Source organism: Ochlerotatus camptorhynchus, unplaced genomic scaffold (genome assembly GCF_037179485.1).
Source record: "Ochlerotatus camptorhynchus isolate MF236.1 unplaced genomic scaffold, CSIRO-AGI_Acam_v1.1 ptg000108l, whole genome shotgun sequence".
NCBI lineage: Eukaryota > Metazoa > Arthropoda > Insecta > Diptera > Culicidae > Ochlerotatus > Ochlerotatus camptorhynchus.
The window spans coordinates 613229-625104 of record NW_027040598.1 but is presented as its reverse complement, the minus strand read 5'-3'; positions in this window follow the sequence as shown (position 1 = coordinate 625104).

The window sequence follows — 11876 nt, the reverse complement described above, 5'->3', positions numbered from 1 at the left end:
TAAAATAAACCGTTAAGCAACATTTAAATAATCTCGGTTCTTTCTCGGCCAGACAATTTCCTAATAAATCTAGGTGAATTTAGAAATGAATAAGTCGAGAGAATCCTGCTATATATGTTAGGGTGGGTCAACTTTACAACTCCCTGTTCCTCACTGCTCTTTCAATGCGTATTGAGGTCTCCAACAACTGTGAAAATTTTAAACGATTTTAGTTATAATCTCGATTTGTATGGGAAAATGTGTGGGAAACGGAACGATCGCAGATCGATTGGGTCTTAGCTTAGCTTAGAGCTTAGCTTAGACTGACAGCACATATCAAATGGTTGCTGCTCCGTGATTGATCAGAACTAATGCAATTGCACAATTAATCAACTGAATGGGGTTGGGAGTGACCATCCATTCTCATTGTACAAGTTTCAGTGAGTCCAAACTTTAAAGATCTATAACGGCGCCGGCCACGTCCTTGCAATCAAGTGGGAGTAGGAAAGGAACACTAGAGTGACCTTTGTTATTTTGGGGACTGTTTTCACCTCTGCGTCCCCAAAAAGGTCATTGTTAGTAGGTTGGGTTCGTTGGATCAGGATTCACCTTGCGATCGTAGTTTTGATATAGTGTATTGATTTCTGAAATTAACGCCGCTGGAATGCAAATGAGTCGACACTATCAATTCAGTAATGTAAAGGGGCTTGTGTTCTAACCCACGGTCTTCTGTTCAGTAAGCAAAAAAGGCCGCTCTATGGCTACCGTGCCCCTGACATCACAACAAGCTACGACCAACGGTCTTTCAAGGCCGGGTGAAAGGAATTATACATATGAAATTACGTCCCTAAAAGCAATTAAAAATGTATTCCAAACTGCATCTAGCGTACATTTCGCGTATGATCCACGTCGTTACATAACAAACCGTTATGGATCAGTTAAAGCCAGGTCTTTTCCCCAGACCTCTTCCGTTCCGACATTCTCATCTGTGAAAAATAAGACGTTGCGGACAATTTCACCCTGAGAACCCTTTCACTTCGGGAAGCAGCCGACCAATGGAAACACGGATGCCATTCGGAGAGTGACAGGATAATTTAACACCTAGCAAGTCTTTTTCATGATCCACTCGTTTGATGGCGGTACCGGAAATGGAAAGCATTGGTTTGAGAAAAGTTTCCAGTTTATCAACAATTTCTCGCGGTTCGAATTCCACGTGAAGTTTACGGACAAGTTGCATCCAGCATCCAAGTAAATTGGTGAATTCGTTCCAGTTTAATCTTTTTTGCCATATACTTAGGTAGGGTACACTCAGAATAATCTACACGTTGAAGCTAAGTGAAATATCATATAAGCTCTAAAAAAATTTCCTCTCCTCTCAGTTTTACGTGACTCACGTAGAATGTATGTGATGTCCCTTGATTTTCACAGAGAGTTTCTTTTTAACACACCTACATAATCAATTTTTTTTTAAACTTTATTTAAGAGATTTTTAGCCTAAGGCTAGTTCATCTCTTATACATTATCAATTAAATGTACATGATTTTCACATAACACTGAATTTATGTGCGATTCACGTAAAGCTTATGTGATTTCTACATCTAAAAAAGAGTGGTACGTACACTCAGAGCGGTGCTAATCATGGCGGCATCATGATGTGCTTTTGTCCGGTATTCGGTAGTCGCGAGATGTAAGTATAACATTATGGATTATTTTATTCTCTTTAACAAAAACAAACTGTCTGTTTCATCGTGCTCAACAGAATGATTTCAAGCTGTCCAGCAGTTTCTTACCCTAAGAAAAAAAGTATTCCGGCCCATCTGCATGATCGTCCAGATTGTTTATACTGCGTATCGAATATTTAAAAAAAATCTGATGATACACCACATTAGAATATTTGAATAAATTAAAGAAATATTATTAAATTATACTACTATGAATACAGTAATGATTGTATCTACATATTAAGGAAATATTTGTTTAAACAGTGTCGAAATATTGATACTAGAATCCTCCAATGAATGTCACCGGCCAAATTATGTAACTTCTATGCAGTGTTGGGAAAATATCAAAAAATCAAATCTCACCAACACCCAAGATCACGCTTGATTTTCGTAGACAACAATCAACAAGCAAGCAACTGCGGTTGATTTTGCTAGCTGTGATATCGCAGCTCGGAATATCAAGCTAACAAAACTCACCAACTCCAAATCTCACCAAACTGTGGTGAGATTGAGTTTAATGATGTTTGCTTTGCACCCGAATGTAACAAAAACTTCCATAACGGCTTGCAGCAGTCTCTTCGCGTCTGCCATCGGTGAAGATTAAAAAGAGATAGCAAACTATGCTTTCTCTTTTTAAGAAAACGATGTGCAATGGAATCATTTTTGTGTCGAGTCAACTCTCAGCTTGATGTTTGAACGTTGTGAATAGTCTCGCAATATCAAAGGAGCTTGTAAAATCAATATCAAGCATGATATTTTGATCCAATATCACGCGTGATATTGCGAGCCCATGAGAGCGGAAAAATATCAATTGATTTCGGATTTTGCCAACACTGCTTCTATGTGATAATCCTGTGAGCTTCATGAAATGAGTACCCCTACATGAGAATCACGTAGCTTTTATGTGAAAAGTACGATGGAAAAAATCTACGTATGTTTTCACGTAGTATTTACGTGAAAATTATTCTGAGTGTAGTATTCCCAATCTTTTTCCGAGATTTGGTGAAATTTGAGCAATATTTTGAATATTGAATTGTTGGCAAGCAAATTAGTAGCAAATGAAATTTTCCCATACAAAATTTAGAATTCTAGATCATAACCAAATTCGATCAAATTTGTCGCGGACCTCACTACACATCGGAAGAGCAGGAGGATGTGATCCACACAGCAAAAAATTAATTTTAATATCACATCAAAGTGGATGCACTTCAATCGTTTCGAAAATATGGTGTACTATTACATGCCAAAAAGGGCAAAATTATCATTAATACAGTGCATGTGCTGACATTACGTTGCTTTTACTGCATTTGTTTATTTGTGTGGCCATATAAATTACATGAGATTTTCGACATGATTGAAGAGCATCCTCTAGGATGTAATATTAAAATTTATTTTTTGCTGTGCACCATACAAACTGTTATGCCGATAGGAGAACCCATCGGAAGCATTTTCTGTGATTTTCAAGAAAGTAAGGAAATGTTCTATCGGGAGGTATTTTTCAGTGTAAATCACGTCCAAACATTAACTCTCTCGACCATTGAAACCCATAAAATGTATGGAACCCCCCCAATAGAACATTTTAAAACTAGCCTCAAATCAGGGTCCGCACACATCTTCCTCCAGCCGATTCCAGCCAGACATTAATTAACTATTTTTGGTATTATTCCACCCTTAAACGTTTGTTTACGTTTGATGAAGCTCCAACTCCCCAACGGTCAACCAACAATCAATACAAAACTAACGATTTTAAATTAGCTCACTACTTGACTAGCCTATTGGTCCCAAGAAAATAGATTAACGTGCCCCATTCTAGTTGACCGTTTCTTCGGGAGCTTCTGGTCTTAGAGTTACCTCTATGGTTCAACTTCCAACGTCCCCCTAGTAGCATATTTTTCAACATGGCTGATCACCCAAAAATGTAACGTCATTTAAGTATCTTCCCTAATTTATGTGTATACAAGATATGAAATCATTTGGTAAAATAAGGGATGAAGTCCCCGCAACGTGGGGATACTAGGTCTGATTTTCAAATTTCAGAAGAACGGGGAAAATAAGTGATGAACCAATCTACGGTTGAAAATCACTTTAATTAAATTTGAAAAAAAGTAAGAAGTTGTATCCAAGACACGATCGTAGATTTGATGTAGGATTCAATAGTGACTTATTGAAAATTAATAAAGTGTTTATTTTAGTAGATTGGTAGATAAATTTCAAATCGTTTGGCTTGCTTAAAATTAAAATCCATCTACTATTGACAGAGTTATATGTGGTCAAAACCTGACCTCTTTTCGTAATGCGGTCGATTTTGGTTTTTTGGAAATGCACCCCCAATATGTTGCCTAAAGACGTAATCCTACGTCAAAAAATCCACTTAAAATAATTAGTTATATGTTATTCAGAATATGACCATATCATATTACTACCCACCCAACAAACAATTCACAGTCACAAATAAGCATACACATTGAATAAATGCTGTATAACAGTGTACAATGCTGAATAAAACAGGATGTCGAATTATGTGCTGAAAAAAGCTCATTGAGATCGATAGATGCGCCTTTATTGCGCCGTTTGCTCTGATATGATTAATTTACTTATTAAAAGCTTTATAAACGTTGACTGTCTTCTGTCTTGCCACAAATGTGTTGCATTGCTGATTTCAGTAGCTCAATTTTCCGCACGTTCAATAGGTATTTCCACTCTAATTCCAACGAAATTCACCAATTTATCATCTCGAATCGCACGACACGTTACAACGTCCAACGTTAATGTCCGGCCCATAATTTGTTAGGCGAAAATGGCCAATGTCACCGGCTCAAGCAAAGTGAACAACGACACATGGATCCGGTTTGGGATCGGAATAAAGTTGTATGCTACTGCTCACAGAGAAGCCGACTAAGGGGGAGGGAACGATGATGGAATGCACAAACCGGGCTATGTTGCAAATAATGATAAGTATGTTTTGTTTTTTTTTTTTTTTTAATTATATTACGGTAGATCTTATAAAGAACGACATCATGTAAGTCCTGGAGTCATTCACATTTAATGTATGTGTGCTGTTGTGATCCTACTGAAAAATGTTATACAGACACATATCCTTAAATCTTTCAGGCTTGCGAATGTTTCGAACTGGTCGCTTTAATATTTTATCGACTGGATTTTCCACATGCTCGTCGTTTTCGATGTTCTCAGCTTCGTTTTCAGGATTAGATACTTCTTCGGTTTCAGGATTAGGTACTTCTTCGGTTTCACGGTTATGCAACGGGGCACGTTTAAGATCATTAATGTGTCGTGTGTATTGGACTCCGCGGTCACTTCTTACCACCACCTTAGCTCCATATCGTGATAGAACTGTAATTTTTTCGTTAGAAAACAAAGGATCCGTTTTCCTTTTCTTCGGAATCGCCATCAGCACGATGTCTCCTACAGAAATATCTGATGATTTCGCACCCCTCCTGGCATCGGCATATTTTTTACTCTGCAGCTTCGTCATTGCATCCATGTCACGTACGTTGTCTCGGTCAATAATATCCTCCGATTTCGAGTCCCAAAGTGAAGGGAATGTACCTCTGTACTTCCAGCCCACTAATAACTCAAATGGAGTAATTCCAAGTCTAGCATGTAGTTTAAGTGAATTATGCACATGTACGTATTCCTGTAGTGCATTCCGCCAATTTTTACCGTCGACTTTTGCTGATGCCAATGCTTTTATGACTCCTTGATTTTGGCGCTCTACCGCACCGTTCGTCTGAGGACACAGTGGAATAGATTTTCTTACCTAATTAAAAAATCAAATTACAAATATATTGCTACATTACTATTTCAAGTTACCTTTACGCCTTTTGCCTCCCAAAATCGTACAAATTCGTTGCTCTGAAAGGGGGGACCATTATCGCTTTGTAGGATAAGCGGTAGACCCCAAGTGAAGAAAATCTTCTGAAGTGCTTCATTTGTGCTTCTGGCATCCGTAGATCTCATTTCAACTACTGTGAGAAATCTGGAGTACGTGTCAACCAAAACCATAAACTCTCCAAACCCACAACCATGAACAGTCAAAAAATCAACCTGCAATATCTCCCAAGGACCTTCTGACAGCTGGCGACTTGAAAGTGGAATTGGTGGATTTCTTTTGGAAATTATGACGCAAGTGTTGCAATTTTTCACAAATTTCCCTACATCGTCGCTCATTCCTGGCCACCAGAAAAATTCTCTGAGAATCCTTTTCATAGCCGGGCAACCGATATGCCCCTTGTGTGCTTCTTCTATGGCCTTTAGGTGTAGACTTAAAGGTAGAACAATCTTATCTTCTTTGAACAGCATTGGATCCAAAACTCGCAAGTCTCTTAACTGTGCCTCGTAACTAATGAGATGCTTCGGCCAAATTCCAGACTTTATGGCTGAACGCACTTCAATCAGAACTTCGTCCTTCTCCGATTCCAGCTCAATATCCTGCCACGTTATGTTCATAGAACCAGCTTCCAACGAATATAGTAAGTTTTTCTCATCTTCTTCCTCGAAGGGCTCGTCAACTTGCGCCTTTGAAATCAGTCGAGAGAGAGCATCTGCTACATTCAAGTGTCCTGGTATTCGCTTGACCTTAAAATCGTAAGCCTGAAGCCGCAAAGCCCACGATTCCGCTCGTGATACTGCACGCTTGCTCAGTTTGTATCCTTTACCGAAAATAAATTCGTTGGCTTCGGCGTCCGTGCGTACCACGAAGCTTTTTCCAGTCAGATAAAACGTGAACCTTTCGATTCCCCAGACCATGGCAAGTGCTTCTTTTTGTGTATGAGGATACCTCATTTCAGCTGCTGTCAGTGCCTTAGATGCACAAGAAATTACCCTTGGAACCCCTTCGTTGTTGTATTGCGCGAGAACTGCGCCTAACCCGAATGGAGACGCATCGACGTAAAGCTCCGTATCATCATTTACGTTGAAATATCCAAGTTTTGATATTATTTTCAAGGCCTCTTCTTTCAGGAACACAAATTCCGTTTCTTCCTCCTCACTCCAGTAAAAACGTTCCGATTTTGCAAGTTCCCTTAACTTCTTAGTCTTGTCCGCTCTGTTAATGATGAACCGTTCCGTGAAATTCATTAGCCCCAAGAAACTCTTCACTTCTTGCTGTGTTTCCGGTGTACGAAATCCTCGAATGGCTTTAAGTTTTTCGTCTTCAACTCTAAGTCCGTCATGGCCTAATTGGAATCCGATAAATTTCACTGATTGTTTTCCAAAAACACACTTCTTATCGTTTATGCAGACGTTGTGCTCGCGTAGCTTTCGCAACACTTCCTTCAAGTTCTCGTCGTGTTCTGTTTTAGTTCTACCGGATACCAGAATGTCGTCGAGGTAATTATGAGCTCCGTTACATCCTGCCAACACAATTGTCTGCATAATCTCCTGAAATATATCTGGAGCGTTTGTCAGCCCAAATGGAAGCCTTTGAAACCTATACATAGCATCTCCCGCAAAGAAATTTGTCAGGTGCCGCGAACTTTCGTCCAATGCGACATGGAAGAAGGCACTCGTCAAGTCAATTGTAGAGAACCATTTGCAATCTGGTAAACCGGAGAGAATACATTCCAAGGTCGGCATCTTGAATGGTGTTCGGATGATTGCTTGATTTGGGCCTCTGAGATCCACCACTAATCTTATATCATTTTTACCCTTAGGTACTACCAAAAGTGATGAGCAGTATGATTTGTCCATCGAATCCGTGACGCGCTCAATAATTCCTGATGCCAATAGATCGTTGATGCGCCGCTCTGTCTCGGTTTTAAAAGCCGGTGGGATGTTTGTAAAGATCTTTCTCGACGGCGGCATGGTGTCATCGTATCTGAGAATTACCGGTGGGACATTGAACTGTGGAAACTCTTCAGGTACATGCAGTGACTGAATTTCTCCAGGAAAGTTCATGTGATGTTGCGTTTGGATTGGAACGTCCAAACCCAGCTGTAGAACACTGTATCTAATGGCAGTGTCCCTGCCCAACAACGCGCGTGCTTTGTTGATTACATAAAAATTTTCCATGTAGCAAGGCCGATCATCACTAAGGGTCAGCTCTGCCACAAATGTTGCAACAACGTCAATATGACCTGAAGATGCGTAAGCCTTCAGTGGCTTGTCCGTTCCATGTTTGATGCACAATAACCCAGCTCTGGATTCAGCGTCTTTCAGTAGCATTTCGAATGTATCACCTCCGATCGTGTTTACGTCAGCGCCCGAGTCGATCAAAAAGCTGACTTGGATCCCTGATATTTTGCCAATAATTACTCCATTTTCATTCAATTTCGACGATTCATTCACACCTGAAATGCATGTTTCTGATTCCTGAAAATTTATTTGTATATAAAGTACGAGATTTAGCTAAAGGATAAAATTTATACACACTAACCGTCAGCGTTGTTCCCTTCTCGATTGTGTTTTTATCATTATCAGATGAGCACACGTTAGATGCTGCTCTATCTTGGGAAGAGCATTCTAGCTGTTTGATCTCTCTTTTAGAATCTTTCGTTTTGGACTGGGATACATATTTCTGTTAATCAAAATGGTCATTCTTAGCAACATAATGATAATACGTAATGTACGAGTTCATTGTATATTTATTGATTTAAAAAAAAGTAGCTTTAAGTAACAGTAATGAAAACGAGGCCAAAGTTTTTTTTTTAATAGCCCGTAGCTATATCAAAACAATCAAAATAACTTCTATATTGAAATGCAAAAATCAATCCAGTAGCTCGCAAAAGTAACGAATGATAAAGCCAGATCAGTTATGCCGAAGAAGGTGAACTTACACAATAATTGACAGCTTCATCCTCGTCGTGCTTAACAATAGCGACCTTCTTTGACGTAAACGCGACTTCTTTATCATCGGTGCTGATGCGTCGCTTGATCGGTCCCGATGACGGCATTCGACGACAAGCTCGTGCCACATGTCCCATACGTTGGCAATTATGACAAGTCTGCTGAATGGACCAACATTCCGTTGCGTTGTGCCGGTTACTCAAACACCTCCAGCATCTGTTTTGCTGGGAGGTTGCCTCTCTGACGTATCCACGACGAACAAATCCTCTTCCTCTAGTACCTCTCCAGTTACCACCAAATCGTGGTTGGTCATTACGTGGGTATCTCTGGCTGCCAAACCGATTATTGTTGAAAGTCTCGTTCCCTGGTTTACCAGCAGTCACAGCTGCCACCTGTACCTGCTGTAGAGCTTGCTGATGATTTTTCGCATACATCTCTTCGTTTATTTGATCCATCTCCAAAGCTCGAACTTTATCCAGTAACTCTCCGAGCTGTCCACCTTTGCGCAGAAATTTCCTGGCCACTTCACGAACCTTGAGATTTGAAGCATGGGCTTGAATTGAGTCCGATATCTGCTCTACCAAGATAGTTTCGTCGAAGTCGCATAGCTTTGCTACCGCAATCACCCGTTTCACATATTTGGAATCTGTCTCGTCTACTTTCTGTGCCAGTGATCGGAGCTTTTGTCGTTGCATAAACAAATAATCTCGAGAACCAAAAAATGAGCCAAGTCGATGGATTGCGTTTGAATAAGGGGCTGTACGAATATCTGGTGAATTGGAATCTGACACTGTTCCTTCAAGAATGTCCAATAGTTTCAATCCTGCCTTTATTTTGAAAATGTTCATCCTCGTAACTTCATCCGATACTCCTGCCAGCTGCATGGATGCCTCCAGGAGATCCTTCCATTGCTCATACGTTTTGCGATCGATGTCTTCTTCAGCGTCGCTTGGCTTACATTCTGGTACTTGTAGTGATGCAAAAGACAGATTACTCATAGACGTCATCAAAACAGTATTTTGCTCATTGGTCGAATTGTCCTCGTGCATAGTAGAGTGTAATCGTACAAAACTACCTTCTGCGAACGAATGCTCCAGCTGTTTGTTGTCAGATCGCACTTTCTTCAATTTCGATCGCAAGGTAGAGTTTAGCTTCTTTTCCTCCTCAAGTTGTTTTGCCAACATTGTTGCATCCTTGATCGAAGCTCTGGTTATCTTCCTGTTGAAATAATCCATAATGTTTACATTAACATTGTTTAAATTATCATTTTCTATTTCGAGAAATATAGTCATTATTGGCTATCTGTTGTTGTTTATTAATTATTCCAAACAAACTTATATTACTATTAATGTCATGTTAATTTACAGATTCAATAAAATCTTACGATTTTCGCTAAGTACCTGAACAGATCGAATGGAAAGTATCAACTCAGTTGGATTTATTATAATTTGTTCAAGCAGTGATCTTGAAGCTTTGGATAAGACTCAACCGGTTCAAACGGACACTACGGAACGCAACAACCCGTTCGAGGGTTGGATTTCATCCTTGTACCCAACCGGGTCAAACGTCCACTATGGAATGCACCAACCCGCTCAAGGGTTGGATTTTATCCTTGTACCCAACCGGGTCAAACGTCCACTATGGAACGCACCAACCCGTTCGAGGGTTGGATTTTTATCCTTCGACCCAACCGGGTCGAACGTTCACTACGGAACGCACCAACCCGCTCGAGGGTTGGATTTCATCCTTGGACCCAACCGGGTCAAACGTCCACTACGGAACGCACCAACCCGCTCAAGGGTTGGATTTTATCCTTGTACCCAACCGGGTCAAACGTCCACTATGGAACGCACCAACCCGTTCGAGGGTTGGATTTTTATCCTTGGACCCAACCGGGTCGAACGTTCACTACGGAACGCACCAACCCGCTCGAGGGTTGGATTTCATCCTTGGACCCAACCGGGTCGAACGTCCAGTACGGAACGCACCAACCCGCTCAAGGGTTGGATTTTATCCTTGTACCCAACTGGGTCAAACGTCCACTATGGAACGCACCAACCCGTTCGAGGGTTGGATTTTTATCCTTGGACCCAACCGGGTCAAACGTCCACTATGGAACGCACCAACCCGTTCGAGGGTTGGATTTTTTTTTTATCCTTGGACCCAACCGGGACGAACGTCCACTACGGAACGCACCAACCCGCTCAAGGGTTGAATTTTATCATTGGATCATATTGCCAATAAATAATCACTTTAGGAAGAAGAAGAAAACTAATCGAAGCAACTTCATTTTTTTTTTTATAAACTTTTGCTTTGAGTATTTCCACAAATTTCATCATCATAAAAGTAATTCAATTATCATCTCATATCTTATATGAATTTAAATAAATAGAACCGCTAGTAGCGATTCAAGATATGAATTATTTCAATTAAAATGTCCACGCCATTTTGTATTTAGTAAGAGATTCGTAGCTAGAACACCGTTCTCTTTTCAGAAAAATTTCTGCGTTGCGAAAAATTATACGTATACTTTATTCACTATCTGGCCGAGAATAATTAATCAACTATTACTACTTACTTTCTGATGGGAGCGTTATTGGTGTCCACGACTGCGCCATTGTCGGATTTCCCAGATTTCTCCATCTTTTCAATCTGTAAATTGATGCACACAACTGAACTGAACTGTTCTTGTTCACGTCCGTCTCAAAACTGATCAAGTTATCCTCTCTCAGCTCTCAATTTCCATGGAAGCTTTCCCGTTTGCGATGCTTTAGCTACGTGTTTTCTCAGAGACATACTACAATTACAGCTCTCAATTTCTATGGAAGCTTTCCTGTTTGCGATGCTTTAGCTACATGTTTCTCTCAGAGACGTACTAGAATTACTCTAGCGCTTTTGAGAGATTAGTGCTTTCGCTTTATTTCTCCTTTTCACTCTCACACTCTCGCGTTACTGAGAGCTAAGTGCTTTTGTTTTATTTATTTTATTCACATTCTGTTTGAGGTAGCAGGCTACTAGGCTACACACGATTTATTATTATCACATGCATTATTATTATTTGAATACACTAGAACTATTATTACTTTTAATTTATTATCAACATATATTATCTACATCTTCCTCATTCAGATCCAGAAGTTCGATCTAATAACATACTGAATAAGTGTAATTTGCACATACATTGATGCTTAAATCCGACTGTTTCAATTGATTTAATAACATGCTTTATTATACGTCTAATAATTGTTTTCTAGCTCCATTACTAGATTCCATTGCATTGCTTTACAATATTGCTGAATAAAGGTGAATACAGTCAGCATAATAGCTCTTATACCACTATGCGTCCCTGTTTTAATTGCATGCTTTGTAAAT